The 21,597-nt window shown below is 43.5% G+C and overlaps 1 protein-coding gene across 7 annotated transcripts in view; it reads left to right on the forward strand.

Moving 5' to 3' along the window:
* iftap (intraflagellar transport associated protein) overlaps nucleotides 1–21,597 on the forward strand; it is a 128,997-nt gene that overhangs the window by 23,054 nt on the left and 84,346 nt on the right. The gene's annotated exons all lie outside the window — the stretch shown is intronic.

The following is a 21,597-nucleotide window of genomic DNA, read 5'->3' on the forward strand; positions in this document are numbered from 1 at the left end:
AAGTTATGATGAACCTTTTATAAAACACTGGTTCGGCCTCAACTGGAGTATTGTGTCGAATTCTGGGCACCGCACTTTAGGAAGGATGTGAAGGCCTTAGAGAGGGTGCAGAAAAGATTTACGAGAATTATCCCAGGGATGAGGGACTTCAGTTACGTGGATAGACTAGAGAAGCTGGGGTAGCAGAGAAGGTTGCGAGGAGATTTGATGTAGGTGTTCAAAATCATGAGGGGTCGAGACAGTAGATAGAGAGAAACTGTTTCCATTGGCGAAAGGGTCGCGAACCAGAGGACACAGATTTAAGGTGATTGGCAAAAGAACCAAAGGCGACATGAGGATAAACTTTTTTACGCAGCGAGTGGTTAGGATCTGGAATGCACTGCCTGAAAGGGTGGTGGAGGCAGACTCAATCAGACTGAATAAGTACCTGAAGGAAAAAAATTTGCAGGGCTACGGGGAAAGGGCAGGGGAGTGGGACTAGCTGAAGTACTCTTGCAGCGAGCTGGCATGGGCTTGATGGGCCGAAAGGCCTCCTTCTGTGCTGTAACCATTCTATGATTGTATAGGCTCTGATCGCTTATGGGAGTTACCATTTGGGCATCAGGAAGGCACTGTGGATCAATAGAAGCACTCATTTTTAATTGGTGCAGGTACCATCAGGCGTTAAGTGAAAGGCTAAAGCATGAAAGTAGCACATTGAACCTTGTAGACCATTTTTAATATGAGATCTTGCTTTTTCTTTACAGTTAAAATTAGAATCACTATTCTGCAACCTGTAATTTTCCAGTGTCCAGGGATTTTTGTAACTCTGTGATGAGTCCATCACCCACCACTAACCGTTACATTTGCTGTACATGCATTATAATAGAATATTTCAATTACAGAATTATTTCTCTACTGTACAACAATTCTCATATTACTATTTGCATGAAAAGAATTATTCTGAGATTTAATAGAAATTTTAAAAATTATGAAAGACTTTGATAAAGTGAAAAGGGAAAGATTATGAGGTAGTACTTCTTGTTTACTGCACCTAGGAATTTGTCATTCCCCAAACGCAGTGAAGAGGAAAAAGGGGGCAGAAAACATTGTCAGGTCTCTATCCCCTCCCTATGATCGTTGGCCACACCAGTGGAGAGGTGTCTGAAGAAGCCTGGCACAGGGCCTTCTTCAAGACTCCCCTGGACCAGAAGGTTTGTGAGGTTCATGGGGTTCTCAGGAACAGTCCTTAGATGTTACAGGCAGATAAGAAATTTCCTTCAAGTCCTCACCACCAAAGGCCTCTCACGTCTTCACTCCTGTTTAGTGCTCAGTTTTCAGGCATAGGGTTCAACCATGGGTTGGGCTTGCGCTGGGAGTGCACCTAGGGCAGGAAAATCGCATCTTCGTTTGTAATTACAGATGCATTGGGCTGGATTTTGATACTGGAGGCGTGTAGGAGGCGGAACTACAACTTTTGGGGTTGTAGTCCCACCTCCATCAAGTTGTGGCCAACCCATGCGATTTTCACTTGATTGACCTTGTTGAGCCCGTCCAGCGGGCTCAGCAGGCCAATTAAGGGCCACCCGACAACAGGTGACATCACAGATTGACATTTCATCTGTCAAGAGCTTTTGATAGATGAAATATCAGCGTTTCACAGCTCTTTGAAGCTGTCAAACACTGACAATCTGTACACTAAGTTAATTCCTTCTTCTCAGGCTGATTTAGAGATCTCTCCAGAATAGAAAGCTGAATGCTGCAGCTTTTGACAGCTCGCGGCCATTCTGCTTTCTGTGCCAGTGAGATGAGGGACTCCCGAGACCTGAAGGAAGGAAGGCTATAAAGGTAAGTAAAACTTATTTAAACACTTTACACACACCAAACACACTTACCTCTGCAGTCATGCACCCATCACTCACCTGAACACCGGACATTTTGAACCCTCCAAGCCCTTCAGCTCAATGGTCTGCCTCGCTAACTTGGCGTGGTTTGGAGCCATCGGGCAGCCCACACTTCAGGAATAAAAATAGGGATTAGGCTAAAAACTGCCTGTTAACTACCTGTTAACAGGCAGTTAATTGGCACTAATCCCCTTCCCGCCTCGGGGAGGCGGATCCCAGTGCGGGTCGGGTATCCGTCTCCTTTGAAACTAGCATGGAGGCGGGTTGGGGACGGGATGGGTTCGTGCCCCCCGATTTCGCGATTTTAACCCCCCGCACGCCTCCAATCCCTCCTCCACGACCCAATGAAAATCCTGCCCAATGAGTCTGTTCGGCGACCAGTGCACTCTCATAGAGGAACGTTGGCCCCTACTTCCTCTGGTTGGGGAGTCAGTGATGAGGAATCATCAATTTAAAACAGTTGTTAAGAGTGAGGAGAGAGGTTCGAAGAAATTGTTTTATGCAGAAGGTTGTTGGAACATGGAATGCTTTGCCACAGGGAGTAGCCGTGACACAGGCCATTGTATGCTTTAAGGGAAGAGTTGATAAATGGTTGAAGCAGAGGAGATACAGAACTGTGGAGAGAGAGAAGGGCAGTGGCTTGTCCAACAAAGAGCTGGCACAGACACAATGGTCCAAACAGTCTCACCCTATGGTTCAAAGGTAAACTAAGAAACAAAGGTAAAGATACTTTAAATCGCTTACCTGTTTTCCTTTCCTGAGGATGTCTTGCAGTAATTCAGAACAGATGATGGTTACATTTTTTAAAAGAAAGTTGTCTCTCTAATTCACTTATAAGGATGAGCATGCTTTAATTCTTGTCCAAAGCAAATTGGGATGATATGATGGCTGTAATCCAGTCTTTACTGGGTGTTGTTTCTAATCCAGTCTGGCTTTGTTCAAAGTATGTTCAGCGCTCCATGCTGTTGTAGTGCAAATGTTTGACTTGGCACCATAGTGAGCTCGCTTCTGTGAATGATCACAAACTTACCTAAAAATACAAAGAAATACACAATTTTGAATCTCATGTTTTTAAAATGTACAGTATTTAGTGAACTGATCACTTTCAAAAATTAGTTTGAGGAATAGAATTCTCATTATTCTGTAATGTTATGGCTATAAAGGACGTTTACTGCCTCTCCCTGACTGTTTCACATTCTTTATATTGTACTTTGCCAAATGTTACATTTTTTGTGGTTGTTACTGTATGAAGAGCTCTTCCAAGAAAGGGAGTTGACAGATGCCTACATTTCATCAGTTCAAACCACAGAAAGAAGAGAGGCTCTGCCCTGTTTAATTCATCACAATGAAACTCTTCTCTGGAGATTTAGATTAGTATGTGTATAGCTTGTCTTTATGTTTTTATTAGGTATTTGGATGTCATTCTCACTATGGGACAGAAAATGGAGTCCTGATGCAGCAATGCTAGGATCATTGTTGTTCAGGTGCAAGTTGTAATGTGAGGTCAGCTCATTACAAGAAATATTCGGTCCTCTTAGTGTTCAATGGGATCACCACAGGGTAAGGGACAGATAATTGATGACAGCAGCTCCTAAGGGTCTGGTGGTCACTTTAAAGCTGTCCTGCAACTGTAGGTAAAAATGGAAGGTGAGGAAGAAATTTGCTGGGCTATGCAGTGTTGCTTGGGTAAGTGTACTAATATGAGGCTTCATTTTACAATGTTGGCTTCTAAGGCATCTTAATTCTTTGTTAAAAGCAAGTCGTGTTTAACAAACTTAATAGCATTTGTGAAGAAATAATTGATTGTATAGATAAAGGGAATGCAGGAAATGCAGTATATATGGGTTTTCAGAAGGCATTCATTCAATAAGGTGTCTAAAAAAAAAAAAAAATTGTCACAAAAATCCAGGTGTATGGTATAAGAAAATGTAGCAGAATGAATATTAAGTTGGCAGACAGACAGACAGGAAAGAAAGGGTTAGTGTTAATAGTTGTTTGGCTTGGAGAAGGGCTGGAAGTGGTATACCTCAGTGGTCAAGGCTGGGTTCTCTTGTGTGTATATATACGACTTGAACCTGGGCATATGGAGCATGGTATTGAAATTTGCTGTTGACACAAAAGTAGGGAATTTCGCAAACAGCATGGAAGATTGTAAAAGACTTCAGGAAGACAGAGGTGGCAGATGCAATTTGATATGGAGAAATGTGAGGTAATTTATTTTGAATGAAAAAACAAGGAATGCGAGTATAAACACAATAGAAAGATGCTGAAGGGAGCGGAGGAGCAGAGAAACTATAGGGGTGTAAGTACATATTTCCTTGCAAGTGTGACTGGATAAAGCCACAAAGGCATTTTGGGTCATAGAGTACAAGAGCAAAGAAGTGATGATAAACTTGTACAAGGCAATGGTTGGAGTATTGTGTGCAGCACTGGACATCCTATTACAGAAAGGACATAAAAGTAATAAAAAGTACACAACATAGGCTCACCAGGATGATACCAGGAATGCAAAACTATAATTATGAGAAAAGATTTGAGGTACTGCTACTATTTCCATTGGAACGGAGAAGGCTAAGCTCAGATTTAATTGAGTTTTTTTAAACTTGAGGATTTTGATAGGGTGTATGAGGAAAGACTATTTCCTCTGGTTGGGAGTCAGTGATGAGGGCCCATCAATGTAAAATTGTCACTGAAAATAAGGAGAGAGACTAGAAGAAAGTACTTTACCCAGAGGGTTGTTGGAGCTTGGAATATTACGTTACAGGGAGTGGCTGAGGCAGAGTCCATTGCATTTTTTAGGAGATGGGTAGCTAAACATTTCAAGCAGAGGAAGATACAAGGCTATCGGAGGAGAGTTAGTCAGTTCGTTTTCGATTCATCAGGCCAGAATTTGCTGAAAAAATAACGGTGTGTGAACGTCGCATGCTGTTATTAATGTGCAAATCGGCCAGCACTTGTGACAAGGAAGAGATACCCCGTGAATTGCGAATCGCCACAAATTGTTGGACAATTTGCGTCACTCCACCGTTAGCTTCGTGAGAATGGCATCTCGCCCTTAACCTCCCTGTGAGTTTCATGAAGTTGCTGCATTTGCACATTAATTACCCATTAAACTCCCCACAGAAAGTTAAGTTTCGTATTTGATAGTGTAAGTACCCTTTTAACGACACGATAATTGTTAATGACTGCCAATCAACCTCTCTGGCCCAGAAATTGAACAAATGTGTGGAGTCTCATTCCTTCAACAAGAGAATTGTTGTTGGAGATTTTAAAAATGTCAAATTTTTTCTTTTCTTACTTTTTCTTTCAGTCTCTCTCTCTCTCATTTAATGCAATCTTTCTTTATTTCTCTTTCTGTGCTTGATTCTGATTTGAATTCACCCAGTCTAATTCATCCTCCTTGTCGGTCCTTCCTCTGTTTATTTCTCAATCCTTAAATCTCATTGGCTAAAGAGATACACGTCCCGTCATTTATCTAGATTCCAGATGCCCCTTTGCCCTCACCGCACTGTTACCCAGCAACTTACAAGGCAAAACATTTTTGAGCTGAAAGGTGCAGGATAAAATCTAACTTAACGGGGCATGCACCAGCTAATTGTGACCCAACTAGTAAAGAATTGACACAGAAATTGGGCCAAATGGCCGCCTTCTGCACTGTAAACTTTAAATGTTTTATGGTAAAACAAGACACAAAAATAAAGATACTTTAGTATTTACCAGGGAGACTAACAAGGTGGGCATGACATTAGAAAAAGAGATTTAAAAAAAAGATATAAAGACATTTAAGATCGAAAAGGGGGAGATAATTGATAAACTAATCAAACTTAGAGAGGATAAAATCCCTGGTCCGGATGGATTGCATCCGTGCATATTAAAAGAAGTTAGGGAAGAGATAGCAGAGGCATTGTTACATATAGAACAATGCTTTAGAAAAGGGAACAGTGCCGGAGGACTGGCGGACAGCTAATGTTATTATATTCAAAAAGGGAACTCTAGACCACCTAGCTTAAAGTTGGCGATAGGAAAGATAATGGCATCTTTACTCGACAAAGTGCCACACAGGAGGCTTGTTTAGAAGATGGAAGCCTGTGGAATTAAAGGGGAAGTGACGGTATGGATACGGAATGGGCTCAGTGATAGGAAGCAGAGGGTGGTGGTGGATGGATGTTTTTCAGACTGGGAGGTGGTTTGCAGTGGTGTTCTCTAAGGGTCAATTTTGGGTCAATAACTCTTAATTTTTATAAACGACCTAGATTCGGGTGTAGGGAGCAGCATTATAAAGTTTGCTGATGATACGAAACTTGGCAATGTAGTAGACAGTGATGAGGATAGTTGTAGACTTCAGGATGACACAGACAGGATAGTGAAATGGGCAGAAGCATGGCAGATAAAATTCAATGCAGAGAAGTGTGAAGTGATTACTTTTGGAGAACTACTATGGAAAGCCAGTATACTATGAATGGCACAATTTTGAGACGTGTATACAAGCAGAGAGACCTTGGTGTCCATATACACAAATCCTTAAAGGTGGCAAGACAAGTTGATAAGGTGGTTAAAAAAGCATGAGGGTGACTTGGGTTTATAAATAGAGGCATAGAATATAAAAGCAAAGAGATCATGCTGGCACTTTATAAATCACTGGTTAGGCCTCCACTGGGCATTATGGACAATTCTGGGCACCACACTTCAGGAAAGATGTAAAGGCCTCAAAGGGAACAGAGGAGGTTTACTAGGATGTTACCGGGGATGAGGGACTTCAGTTATGAGGAGAGGTTGGAAATGTTAGGACTGTATTCCTTGGCACAGAGATGGTTAAGAGGTGACCTAATAGAGGTTTTCAAGCTGATGAGAGGTTTTGATAGAGTAGATAGAGAAAAGCTATTCCCTCTGGCAAGTGGGTCAATAACCAGAGGTCATAGATTTTAAATCATTGGCAAAAGATCTAGACAGAAAATGAGTCATTTTTTCCACTCCGAGTTGTCGGAATCTGGAATGCTCTACGTGAAAAGGTGGTGGAAGCCGATTCCATAAATAATTTTAAAAGGGAGTTGGACAAGTACCTGAGAATGAGGAACTTACAGGGTTATGGACAAAAAGCGGGGATGTGGGACTAAGCACAACTGCTCTTTCAAAGAGCCAGCACAAGCACAATGGGCTGAATGGCCTCATTCTGTGCTGTAAGTTTCTATGATTCTTATGATACTCAAAGATGTAATAAAAACATCTAGAAACCGAAAATATAATAAACAGAAGTCAGCACGGATTTCAAAAGGGAAGGTCATGGTTGACCAACCTTATTGAATTCTTTGAAGAAGTAACAGAAAGGGTAGACAAGGGTAATGTAGTAGATGTAATATAGTTAGATTTTTCAAAAGGCCTTCGATAAGGAATTGCATAGTAGACTCATGATTAAAGTCAGAACATGTGGAGTTAGGGAACAGGTAGCAGAATGGATAGCAAGCTGGCTACAAAACAGAAAACAGAGAGTAGGGGTTAAGGGTAGCTACTTAGACTGACAAAAGGTGTGAAGTGGTGTTCCACAGGGATTGCTGGGACCACTGTTGCTCATAATTTACATTAACGATTTGGACTCTGAAATCGGAAGTACAATTTCTAAATTTGCGGACGACACCAAATTGGGGGTGTAGTTATTACAAAGGAAGATGTGACAAAATACGAGAAGACATTAATAAACTTGCAGAATGGGTGTTTAATTGGCAAATTAATTTCAATATAGATAAGTGTGAGGTGATGCATTTTGGTAGGAAGAATAAGAAGGCCACATTCTGCTTGGATAATGAGTCTAAATGTGGTAGAGGAACAAGAGGATCTAGGGGTAGAGATACACAAATCACTAAAAGTAGCAATACAGGTTAATAAGGCCATAAAAAAACCAAACACAAGGATGATACCAGAACTGAGAGGTTATAAGTATCAGGAAAAATTGAACAGGCTGGGGCTCTTTTCTCTCGAAAGGAGAAGGCTGAGGGTGACCTGATAGATAATGAAAGGGTTTGATAGGGTAGGCATGGAGAAAATGTTTCCACTTGTGGGGGAGATCAAAACTAGATAGTCACTAATAAATCCATTAGGGAATTCAGGAGAAACTTCTTTACCCAAAGAGTGGTAAGAATGTGGAACACGTTACCACAAGAAATAGTTCAGACAAATAACAGATACATTTAAGGGGAAGCTAGATAAGCACACGAAGGAGAAAGGAATAGAAGGATATGCTGATGGGGTTAGATGAAGAGGGGTGGGAGGAGGCTCGCGTGGCGCATGAACGCTGTCACAGACCAGTTGGGCCGATGGCCTGTTTCTGTGCAGTAGACTGAATGTAACTCAATGATGTACTTTAGTATTGTTCCAACTGCACTTCAGTCTAAACGATGCATTATCACAGAGGGAGAGTACACTGCACTTTGCTGACCAATCATCCTTCTAAATTGTTGTTTGCCTTGGCTCGGTGGCCTCTGAGTCAGAAGATCATGGGTTCAAGCTCTATTCCAGGTACTAGGCTGATACTACCATGCAATTCTGAAGAAGTGCTGCACTGTTGAAGGTGCTGCTTGGATGAGACGTGAAACTGAGGCCCCATTTGCCTTCTCCAGTGGACATAAAAGATCCCATGTCACTATTTGATGAAAAGCAGTGTTCTCCCGGTGTCCTGCCCAATATTTATCCCTCAACCAACATCACTGAAGCTTATTATCTGTTGCTGTTTGTGGAACCTAGCCACGCACAATTTGGTTGCCACATTTCCATAAATTACAACAGTGACTACCAATTCAAAAGTACTTAATTGGCTGTGAAGCAGTTTGGGATGTCCTGAGGTTGTGAGAGTTCTTCTTTTAAATGCACACTATTGCTCTTGTTGTTCCGTGCCAAGTAATGTTGACCATATGACCCATTAAATGTAACAACCAAGGAGCACCAAGTACGCTGTCAGCATAAGGAGCCTCAAAGCTCATGGTCATATGTTCACTGAAGGTGACTGGTGGCTCAGGTGATTGGATGGCACACATCTACTGTTTCACCCTCTTTCTGACATTACATTTGATGAACTATAAAAGAGATAAGGAATAAAAAGCAAAGGATACCAGCCAGGTGAGCTTGTGGATGGTCTTCTACCTCCCCTATCTCACTCTCTCTTTGCCACCATTCCCAGAATCTCCATGGCCCTCTCCTCATAAAGTTTCAAGGGTCACACTCACAGCTCTGGTGATTTTCCCCTTCCGCATCTACATTTTCTGCCTCTACTTATGTGCTCTCTTTGACTGCAGGTGACTTTGTATATATCCACGTACGAGAGCCTGGCCCTGTGTGCATAAGTCATAGTCATAGGGCTCGAATGTATCAATGGGGACGTGATGGAGGCGGGACTCCCACTTTTTGGGTTGTAGTCCCACCTCCATTGACTTGTGGCCAACCCATGCTATTTTCCCTTGATTGACCTTGTTAAGCCCGCCCAGCGGGCTCAGCAGGCCAATTAAGGGACACCTGGTTACTGGTGACGTCAGCGATTGACATTTCATCTGTCAAGAGCTTTTGACTGATGAAAAATCAGCGTTTGACAGCTCTGTGAAGCTGTCAAACACTGACAATCTGTCTTCCAACTTGAGTCCTTCTACTCAGACTCAGTTAGAGATCTCTCCAGACCAGAAAACAGAATGCTGCAGCTTTTGACAGTTCAGCGGCCATTCTGCTTTCTGTGCCGGTGAGCTGAGGGACTCCCGAGAACTGAAGGAAGGAAGCCTGCAGGAGAAAGTAAAGGTAAGTAAAACTTATTAAAACACTTTACACTTACCTCACACACTTAACTCTGCAAACATGCACCCATCACTCACCTGCACAACGGACATCTCGACCCCTCCAACCCCTTCAGACCGACGGTCCGCCTCGCTAACTTGGCGTGGTTCGGAGCCGTCGGGAAACCCACACTTCAGGGCTAAAAATAGGGATTAGGCAAAAAACTGCCTGTTAACTACCTGTTAACAGGCAGTTAATTGGCACTAATCCCCTTCCCGCCTCGGGGAGGCGGCTCCCAGCACAGGTCAGGTCCCCGCCTTCTGGGACATTGGCATGGAGGCGGGATGGGTTCCTGCCCCCCGATTCTGCAATTTTCCCACCACTCCCTCCTCCAAACCCGCCTCCACGGGGCTTGGAAATTCGAGCCCATAGAGTTATACAGCACAGAAACGGGCCCTTCGGCCCATCGTGTCCGCGCCGGCCATCAAGCCCTATCCTAATCCCATTTTTCAGCACTTGGTCCGTAGCCTTGTATGCTATGGCGTTTCAAGTGCTCATCTAAATACTTCTTGAATGTTGTGAGGGTTCCTGCTTCTACCACCCTTTCAGGCAGTGAGTTCCAGATTCCAACCACCCTCTGTGTCAAAAAGTTTTTCCTCAAATCCCCCCTAAACCTCCTGCCCCTTAAATTGAAACTATGCCCCCCTGGTTATTGACCCCTCTAGTAAGGGGAAAAGTTCCTTTCTATCTACCCTATCTATGCCCCTCATAATTTGGTACACCTCAATCAGGTCCCCCCTCAGCCTTCTCTGCTCTAAGGAAAACAACCCCAGCCTGTCCAGTCCCTCTTCATAGCTGAAGCGCTCCAGCCCAGGTAACATCCTGGTGAATCTCCTCTGCACCCTCTCCAATGCAATCACATCCTTCCTATAGTGTGGCGACCAGAACTGCACACAGTATTCCAGCTGTGGCCTAACTAGCGTTTTGTACAGCTCCATCATAACCTCCATGCTCTTGCCTTCATTAGCCGAGGCATAGAATATAAGTATCCCATATGCCTTTTTAACCACCTTATCTACCTGTCCTGCTGCCTTCAGGGATCTATGTACATGCACACCAAGGTCCCTCTTGTAGTGTCCGTGTGTTGATAGAGACACTGAAGACAGGAGTTGGTTCATAGGTGTTTACTAAGCAAAGTCTGGGGGGGTACTAACGGATATAACACAATATACAGGCTTATATAGCCCGAGTGGCCATTACCGGCATTACAGCACACATGGGGCTCTTAAAGGCACATACATTACAATTCCTCCCCTTTTAGCTAACCAGTACATCATATTTTAAATAATTATTAATTACATGTTATAAGAAAAATAATATACACATTGCTGTAGTTAATTAATTGTAAGTCAGTCTCTCAGGAGGCTTCCTGACTCGGTCCGGAGAACGCCTCGGTGGTGTAGTAGTTTCTGGTGGTGTAGTAGGTTCTTTTGGCAAGGCTGATTCGGCTTGAATGCCAGTATCGGGTTCCAGTATCACCGGATCGGAGGTAGATATGGGTATCTCTACTTCATCGTTAGGCGTATGGAGTTGTGGTGTAGGTTGTCCCTTTTCGGATGACTCTATGATTTGGTCAGCGTGGCGCCTTATTATGCTTTCTCCGATGTCCACGGTATACATCAGTGGTCCTAGTCATGTGCAGATAGTTCCAGGCTGCCATTTCTCGGTACGGTAGTCCCGGGCCAAAACTTGTTGACCTATCTGGAAGGTTCTAGTTGGCCTTTCATTCATGCCTTGAAACTGCCGGTTCTCCACGTCCCTTCTGATGTTGGGCTTGACCAAATCCAGCCGGCATCTTAGGTTTCTATTGAAGAACATCATGGCGGGAGTTTGGTTGGTAACCATATGTGTTGCATTCCTGTATGCGAACAAGAAGTTATCCACCTTGTGCTGAAGTTTTATGTCTTCATTACCCATGGCCTTTATGGACTTCTTGAAGGTCTGGACAAACCTTTCAGCCAATCCATTGGTGGCGGGATGGTATGGGGCGGACGTGTAGTGCTTAACCCCATTGTTTTTTAAGAACTTCCTGAATTCTTCGGACACAAATTGCGGTCCATTATCAGAACAGATCTGTTCCGGCAGCCCATTCCTGGCAAATATGGTCCTTAATACTGTGATGGTTTTTTCCGTGGTGGTGGAGGACATCTTTATTACCTCCGGCCACTTGGAGTGTGCATCAACCGCGATTAAGAACATTGAGTCCATAAATGGACCAGCAAAGTCGATGTGTACCCTTTGCCAGGGAGATGAGGGCCACTCCCATGGATGTAGAGGGGCTTGTGGTGGAGCGTTTTGGACCTTCTGGCATCCTAGGCAGCTCTTGGTCATCTCTTCGATGTCTCCATCGATACCTGGCCACCATACAAACACCCTGGCTAGGTTCTTTATTTTCACCCCACCCAGATGCCCCTCGTGAAGCTCCTTTAGCACTTTATCCTGGAGTTTGGGTGGAATCACCACTCTGGATCCACACATCAAGGTTCCTCGGCACACTGACAGCTGTTCTCTTCTTTGCGAGAATGCTGGCAACAGTGGTTCGCCATGTGCTGGCCATCCCTTCACTGTTAAATCGTAGACCCGTGAGAGAGTCGGGTCATTTCTTGTCTCCCTTTCAATGGCAGAATTTGTTACTGGTAGACATTCCACTATGGTAGAGTGGAACATCTCCACTGGGTCTACTGTAGGTGCATCTTCTACCGTTGGCAACGGTAGGCGCGATAACCCGTCAGCATTCCCATGCTGTTTTGATCCTTTGTATTCTATGTTGTATTGGTGTGCCCCTAGAAAAAGGGACCACCTCTGTAGCCTTTGCACTGTCATAATGGGAACACCCTTTTTAGGGTTGAATATGGAGATGAGGGGTTGATGGTCAGTCAACAAGGTACATTTTTGTCCGTGTAGGTAATGGTTAAATTTCTTCACTCCCCATACCAGGCTGAGTGCTTCCCTGTCGATTTGGGCATAGTTACGCTCAGCTGAGTTCAATGAGCGTGACGCAAAAGCTATCGGCCGTTCCGAGCCATCAGGGAATTTATGCGATAATACTGCTCCTACGCCGTAAGGGGATGCATCGCACGCCAGTCTGACTGGCAGTAATGGGTTGTAATGAGCCAAAGCTTCTTCGGATGTGATTAAGTCTTTGCATTTATGGAAGGCACGTTTACAGTCTTCGCTCCATTTCCAAATTACTCCTGTTTGTAGCAGTTCGTTAAGAGGGTGAAGAACAGTTGACCAGTTCGGTAAAAATTTATGATAGTAATTTATCAATCCCAGGAACGACCTTAATTGTGAGACATTTTCAGGTGTTGGGGCTTTTATGACCGATTCAATTTTTTCAGGTGACTTATGCAACCCTTCCTCGTTAATTATGTGGCCACAATATGAGATTTGTTTCTGGAAAAATTCGCACTTGGGGCGATTTGCTCGTAGGCCCCGTTCTTTCAGCCTAGTGAGCACCTGCTCCAAATTGGCAAGGTGCTCGTTGTCGTTTTCTCCTGTTACAAGGATGTCGTCTAGGTAGCATTGAGTCCCCGGAATCCCTTGGAGGACTTGCTCCATAACTCTTTGCCAGATAGCTGCAGCTGATGCTACTCTGAAAACCAGTCGATTGTACTGGTACAGGCTTTTGTGTGTATTTATCGTGAGATACTTTTTAGAGGCCTCTTCAACCTCCATCTGTAGATATGCTTGTGCCAAGTCAATTTTGGTGAAACGTTTCCCTCCGGATAGTGAGGCGAAAATATCTTCTATCCTCGGAAGAGGATACTGTACCGCGTGAAGGACCGGGTTTACCGTCACCTTGAAGTCTCCACAGATGCAAATTTTTCTCTGTTCTTCAGATTTATTATTATTCAATGCTTTCTTCATGACTGGAACGATGGGTGTTGCCCACTCGCTCCAATCTATTTTGGATAATACGCCTGCATTTTCCAAATTCTCCAGCTCTGCCTCGACTGTTGGACGAATTGCGTATGGCACTGGTCTTGCTTTAAAAAACTTGGGAATTGCTGCATCTTCCACTTTTATTGAGGCGGTGATGCCTTTCAAGGTTCCTAGTTTCTCTTGAAACACTTCTTTGGCGTTGGCCAAGATGTCTTTTAATCGTTCAGGTATGATGTCATCATCGTTTTTTTTTCTTACTGGTCACCGTCAGTGCCTGAATGGAGTGCCAGTCTAAATGTATTTTCCTGATCCATTCACGTCCTAACAGCGGTGGGCCACCATCTTGTAGAATGTATAAATACAACTTTTGTATTTCCTTGCCGTTGTATACAACAGGCACCCTTATTTTTCCTTTGGGGTATACTTTCTGCCCCGCATATGTTTTTAAGATAATGGATGTGTCTTTTAAAGGTATATGCGGAAATAGCCTCTCGTTATCCCGTCGATTTATTACGGTCAGAGCTGATCCTGTATCTAGCTCCATTTTAACTGGAGACCCTGCTATCGTGAGGGTAACCCAAATGGTCTGGTAATCATCTTTGGCAAGTACATTATGTAATTTGAGACAGCTTAGTCTCTTGTTTTCGGAGTCGCTATCGCTCTTCTGGTCTTCGGAGCTACTGTCCGTCATCATTTGTACCTTTCTGTACTTTTCTTTATTGATTTTTTTTTTCCTGTCTGTGGATTTATTTTGTCCAGATCGGCATACCCGTGCAATGTGTCCAATCTTTCCGCATTGCCTGCATGCTTTGTCCTTGAACCAGCAGTCCCTCTGGTTATGGGTGGATCTGCCGCAGCGATACCATCTTTTGAAACCCTGTGTCATTTCATGGGTGTCAAAGTCCTGTGTCTTTTGTTGTATCTCTGCAGCTCCTCTTGCTGCTGCTTTGTATGATACAGCCATACTGAAAGCCTTGTCCAGTGTTAAATCTTTTTCAGAAAGCAGCCTTTTTTGTGTTCCTTCACTTAAGAGACCGCAGACGAATTTGTCTTGAAGATAATCTGCTAGTCCTGCCCCGAATTGGCAGTATTTTGATAGCTTTCTTAATTCGGTGAGGTAATCAGCGTTACTTTCATTCTTGTGTTGATTTCTCTTGAAGAATTTGAATCGTTCCGCTATCAGCAGTGGTGTTGGGTTTAAGTGCTCCTGCAGGGCATCAACAATTTCTTTAAAATCCTTGTCCTTTGGTTTGGCTGGAGTGATTAAATTTCGTAACAGCCCGTATGCCTTTGCGCCCATTAGATTCAGCAGTACTGAAGCTTTTTTTTCATCTTCTATTCCATTTGCAGTGCAATATACCTCTACTCTTTCCACATATGTGGTCCAATCCTCTATTTCGCTATCAAAAGCATCAATATTGCCAGACTTAGGCATCTTAGAAAAGATATGGCGCTTCCTGCGCTTTTCTTTCTTGTCTGCAGAAAAGATATGGCGCTTTCCTGCTGCTGCTGCCGATGACAAAGCTGTTTCCCGCGGTTTCCGTTCTTTTAAATTTTTTTTATTTATTTACATTTGGAGACTCGTTCCCGCCGGACTTTCTCTCTAGGTCTGAACGCCGACCTGCTTGCAGTGCCGGCCGTCTCCCGAGTGCTCCCTCCCCGTCTGTTATTGCTTGCCTCCGATTTCGCTGCTTGTCCCAGCTGTAGAGCCAGCCGCTGGAGCCCCAGCCTGACGCCCAGGAAGGATTAACGCAGCACCTGCCACCAGCTTGGCCAGCTGGTGAAACCACAGCTTCTTTCACTTTCTTGAGTCTTCTGGACGCCCGAGGAATCGATGTCCTTGAGGTGCTGCCGAATTGCAGGTAAGTCCGTTTCCACTTCGTCGCCACTGTAGTGTCCGTGTGATGATAGAGACACTGAAGACAGGAGTTGGTTCATAGGTGTTTACTAAGCAAAGTCTGGGGGGGTACTAATGGATATAACACAATATACAGGCTTATATAGCCCGAGTGGCCATTACCGGCATTACAGCACACATGGGGCTCTTAAAGGCACATACACTACACCTCTGATCCTCTGTCCTTCCTAGGGTTCTACCATTCATTGTGTATTCCCTTGCCTTGTTGGTCCTCCCAAAATGCATCACCTCACACTTTTCAGGGTTAATTTCCATTTGCCACTGTTCTGCCCATCTGACCAACCCGTCTATATCGTCCTGTAGCCTGAGGCTTCCCTCCTCGCTGTTTACCACACCACCAATTTTCATGTCATCTGCGAACTTACTGATCATACCTCCTACATTCATATCTAAATCAGTAATGTACATTACAAACAGCAAAGGACCCAGCACCGATCCCTGCGGTACACCACTGGAAACAGGCTTCCAGTCACAAAAACAACCGTCGACCATCACCCTCTGCCTCCTGCCACTAAGCCAATTTTGGATCCAATAGGTGTCAGGGAGCATGGTGGGAGGCCTTGATGAGGGGAAAGAGTATTAACGCTTTCTTAACTTAGTTTTCATGAGCTATGACTGCAGATGATGTGAACTAAGGGGAGTTCAGTGTCAGCCAAGGTCCTGCTTAGGTGGACCTAAAAGATCCCATGACACTTTGCTGAAGAAGAGCAGCGAGTTCTCCCAGTTTCCTCAACTGACAGCATCAAAACAACAACTTGTATTTATATAGCGCCTTTAACATAGTAAAATGTCCCAAGGCGCTGCACAGGAGTATTTTAAGACAGAAAATTTGACACCGAGCTGCATAAGGATAAATTAGGGCAGGTGACCAAAAGCTTGGTCAAAGAGGTAGGTTTTAAGGAGCGTCTTAAAGGGAGGTGGAGAGGTTTAGGCAGGGAATTCCAGAGCTTAGGGCCTAGGCAACAGAAGGCACGGCTACCAATGGTTGAGCGATTATAATCGGGGATGCTCAAGAGGGCAGAATTAGAGGAGCGCAGATATCTCGGCGGGGGTTGTGGGGCTGAAGGAGATTACAGAGATAGGGAGGGGCGGGGCCATGGAGGGATTTGAAAAGAAAGATGAGAATTTTGAAATCGAGGCGTTGCTTAACCGGGAGCCAATGTAGGTCAGCAAGCACAGATTACAGAAAACAGATTAACTAGTGATGCATCTCATTTGCTGTTTGTGGAACCTACAATTTGTTGGCTGTGGAGCATTTTGGGACATCATGAGAACGTGAAAGGCTGTATATAATTGCAAGTTTTTTATTCTTTCTATTGGAAAATTGCTCTGGTACTTGTACGAAAATAAACAGCACAATGAGAGACCACCGAACAACATAATTTAGTTCAGTTTACATCCCCACACAATTATTTGTACAACACAATGGTACTACAACTAAGTTGTCTGATCACTTACTTGATAACAGTTGCATTCTCCAGGGTATCATTTCTCACTCCAGGGTGTCAGTTTTCACATCAACAAATATATTAAATTATATAATTGATCAAAAGGTATTACAAACTTTTTTCAGGTAAGATTAATAAAATTCTGCCGCAGTTTGTGTGTATCCTAACTCAGTGTCAGTGCTAGAAGTCAAAACAATAGATAACAAGAATGTTTCCTGTTACAAAACCACTGAGTTTTGCATAAACCATTCAGACTGCCTTGTGTAAACATTTTGTGCTGGTTCATTTGAGATTCCCCAGAGAACAGATTTGCAGAAGTTGGGTTTTTGCTCTATTACAGATTTTAACTGTTATGTTTTAAAATGCTAGACAGCATGCTTTGTGATGTAGCATCCTGGTTTCATTGTTAAAAAGCCTTTTAAATATCAGAAACATGTTAGTATTTTACTTTCTATTCATATTCACATTCATGTTTTGCTTTGGAAGTTTCTCAGTTAAAATGCTAGAAATGTGTTTTTTTTTTAAACAATTCAATTTTATCTCTTTTTTTGTGGTAAATCATAATTACATCAGTACACAACAAACAATGACAAGTCTGTTGTTCTCAATAAAAGTCCTATAGGGATCAATTTCGGTGAGACACATAAGTCTTGTTTGTGCAGTGTTTCTGTCCGTGGGATTCTACTTAGCTTTATTAGCTACATTTATGCAACAGTTTTTGCTGTGGTATTTTAAAAAGTCACCGATGTCCTTGCTGTGCACCAAACTGTAAACTAAAGAAAATGGCCTAGAAATGTGATGACACTTCGCCCGTATTTCAGGTGCTAACATCCAATATAGCGGGCGGTGAGCGATGCTCATTACGCGCTGGAAATATGCTGCCTGCCATATTGGATAGGGCAGCCCCGTCCAGGGTACCCACCAGAATTATTTAAAACGATGAATAAAATATTCAAATTAGAATCCTACACTTATTTTAGCGACAGTCTTGTTGGGTATTTAGAAAATCTGCTTGTCATGGTTGAATAGTTGGTATGCATAGTGTAAGATGTGAGGTGTGGGGAAGCGAGGGTTGCAATAGTGGTGAGTATGTGGATATGTGGAGAAGGAGGTGGAGTGAAGTGTGGTGCAGTGATTGTAGGAGAGTGAAGGGAAGCAGGGAGTGGAGTATTGTGAGTAGTGAAGTTGGAGGTGTGAGCAGAGAGTAAGAGAGCAGTATTCTTACCTTGACAACCTTGGTGGTGTAATTGAATATTTTTTCCAGCATTATAACCATGTCCTGGAAGATGAGCTCCTGGCATTGACCTCCTCAGTGCCCTCTTCCCATTGGCGGAGGAAGTGTTGTCTGGAGGTCTTTCTGCCCTAAGTGGAGAACAGGATCTCCCTCCTCCTGTCCACTACCAGGGTCTCCAACATGGCAGCGGAGAACCTGGGTGCCTTGTTTGGACCTCTTGCAGCCATTTTAGTCCTTTGAGAATGATTCCTCCTGTCTGCAGACAGAGTGCAGCTATTCTTTAAGAAGTGCTGGCTACCTTTATGTGGTGTCAGAAAGCCCGATTTCCTGACCCCACCCCCCCCCCCCCAAATAAACGTTGCACTGGCTGAATGTCAGAATCATTTTAACGAGGTCCAGTGCGAATTTAACGTGCTGCCTGGGATTACATGAATAGTCGCGTGCATCGTGCACCCCACCCCCAGTGCGTCTGCTTTGGGGCATTATCGAATTTCTAGGCCAATGTAAATGAGAAGGTAGATTTTTTTCGATAAGGGTGTAATTTCTTGGCATGTTAGCCGCAAATGTATTTGCAGCAGATGCCGCAGATCTAAATCCCTTAAAGTCACTTCCCCACGAAAATTGCCAAGTAGGTACACCAACATATGATTGATGCATCTTGACAGATACGCCAGTTGGGCTATATTGTCTATTGATAACTCTGTCATGTAGTACTACTGAAACCATGGCATTGTGTAACTGGGGTACCTCTAAAGAACTATGCAGCAGTGCAGTTAGTTAAAAATTCAAATATCGTGTTTGTACCATCGGACCAGCTGTCACTGCATGCCTCAGGAATTGGAGCTTCCTCGTGCATTAATTCTCTACTAAAGTGAGGTACATACATTCTATAGATGTGGGTGGGATGGTACTGACAGATGGGCACAGAACATCTCTGGTGCAGTTTAGTGCCTGCCATCCCTCTCCTCAGGACTACTTTTACAAATGCTTACTACCAGTGGGACAGCCTCAGCTGCTGGCTGCACACATCAGAAGATCGGGAACACACTGCCCAAGATTTTCCTTCTGATAATTTTAATTGACGGAAAACTTTGGCCAGCAAGCCTGAAATTTACTGCTGTGTGCAACCGGCAGGCGAGACCTCCCACCTGTAGCAGGCATTCATAAATTTGGCCTTTTATATCTCTGCAATCATCCTCAGCTTATACATCTAGATGTCTAAACAAATCATGAACCTATTCACTTCTTTACTGTTCCTCTTCTCGTATAATACAGTCTATTCTAGTTACCAAAAATAAATTATGTTTAGGCTAGTTTCCGCCCATTGATTAAGAATGGACAATATCTCCGCAATAGACTATGCTCTATAACGTGTGAAAAGTTAGACACAAGTGGGTTATGGCCCAGTAATTCCGGGCCCAACGCGTGAGTAAGGACGGGGTACTCACGCGTGTGCCCGGAGGAATTGCCGGTTTTCAGCATGCACAGCGCATGCGCTGAAAACCGGCATTTCCTGTCCTCTGACCCAAGGGGTTAAGAGGCAGAGCGTGCGCGACTGCACAGGCAGCGCGTGCGCAGTGAAATTCCTTTTTTTCCAGAGTTGCGCGCGTGTAAAGGCCTCCGGTCTTTACGCGTGGAAAAACCAGACGTAAGTATTTAGTTTTTCAGGTAAGTGGGCTTTTAGTACAATGTAGAAATTTTTTTCCCACAGGTTTGTTATTTTTAAAGAATTTACAGTAAGGTAAGTTTAGTTTTAGACCCTATTTTTTAAAAATGTATTTTTTTCAAAAAATTGATTAATTGTTTAAAACATTTAAAAAAACTTATTTATAGTTAATATAATCAGTGGGATGTTTTTTTAAAATTTTATTTAAAGTTAAAGTAGTGTTTTGGCAGCCCATACTTTTCATGAGTTTGACAGCTCTTACTGTCAAACTCATGAATGAGTTTCCCTTCCCCTGATTGGCTACCTCTTAGGAACATAGGAACAGAAGTATCCCCTGGAGCCTGTCCCACCATTCAGTTAGATCATGGTTAATCTGTATCTTAACTCCATCTACTCACCTTGGTTCCATAACCTTTAATACCATTACCTAACAAAAATCATCAATCTCTATTTTGAAATTTTCAATTGACCTAACCTCAACAGCTTTTTGGGGGAGCGAGTTCCAGATTTCCACTACCCTTTTGTGTGAAGAAGTATTTCCTGACATCACCCCAGAACGGCCCAGCTCGAATTTTAAAGTTCTGCCCCCTTGTTCTAGACCCCCCCACTAGAGGAAATCGTTTCTCTCTATCTACCCTATCAACTCCTTAATCATCTTAGAAAACATCAATTAGATCACCCGTTAATCTTTTATACTCAAGGGAATACAAGCCTAGGCTATGCAACCTGCCCTCATAATTTAACCCTTTTAGCCCCGGTATCATTCTGGTCAATCTGTACTGCACCCCCTCCAAGGCCAATATATAGTTCCTGAGATGCGGTGCCCCGAACTGAATGCAGTACTCTAAATGGGGACTAACCAGACCTTTATGTAACTGTAACATAACTTACACCCCTTTGAATTCCAGCCCTCTTGAGATAAAGGCCAACATTCTATTAGCTTTTTAAATTATTTTTGTACCTATCCACTAGCTTTTAATTATTTTTTTACTTGGACCTGGAGTACTGTGTCCAATTCTGGGCACCGCACTTTAGGAAGGTTGCAAAGGCCTTAGAGAGGGTGCAGAAAAGATTTACAAGAATGATTCCATGGATGAGGGACTTCAATTATGTGGATAGACTGGAGAAGCTGGATTTGTTCTCCCTCGAGCAGAGAAGATTGAGAGGAGATTTGATAGCGGTGTTCAAAATCATGATGGGTCTAGACAGAGTAGATAGAGAGAAACTGTTCCTATTGGCCGAGGGGTCGAGAACCAGAGGACACAGATTTAAGGTGATTGGCAAAAGAACCAAAGGTGACCTAAGAAAAAACTTTTTTAACGCAGCGAGTGGTTAGGATCTGGAATGCACTGCCTGAAAGGCTGGTGGAGGCAGATTCAATCACGACTTTCAAAAGGGAATTGGATAAGTACCTGAAGGAAAAAAAATTACAGGACTATGGGGAAAGGGTGGGGGAGTGGGACTAACTGAGGTGCTCTTGCAGAGAGCCGGGATGGGCTCGACGGGCCGAATGGCCTGTGCTGTAACTATTCTATGACCTAAATCTCTCTGCTCCTCCACAGTTCCTAGCTTCTCACCATTTAGAAAATACTCTGATCTATCTTTCTTATGTCCAATTTGGATGACCTCACACATCCAATTGGATTTAAAATTTAGAGAAGAGCAGTGTGTTCTCCCTCAACCAATGCCATCAAAAAACAGATTAACTGGTCATTCATCTCATTTGCTGTTTGTGAAATCTTGTGTACAAATTG

Source organism: Somniosus microcephalus, chromosome 15 (assembly GCF_052327205.1).
Source record: "Somniosus microcephalus isolate GS21.2 chromosome 15, FLI_Smic_1.0, whole genome shotgun sequence".
NCBI lineage: Eukaryota > Metazoa > Chordata > Chondrichthyes > Squaliformes > Somniosidae > Somniosus > Somniosus microcephalus.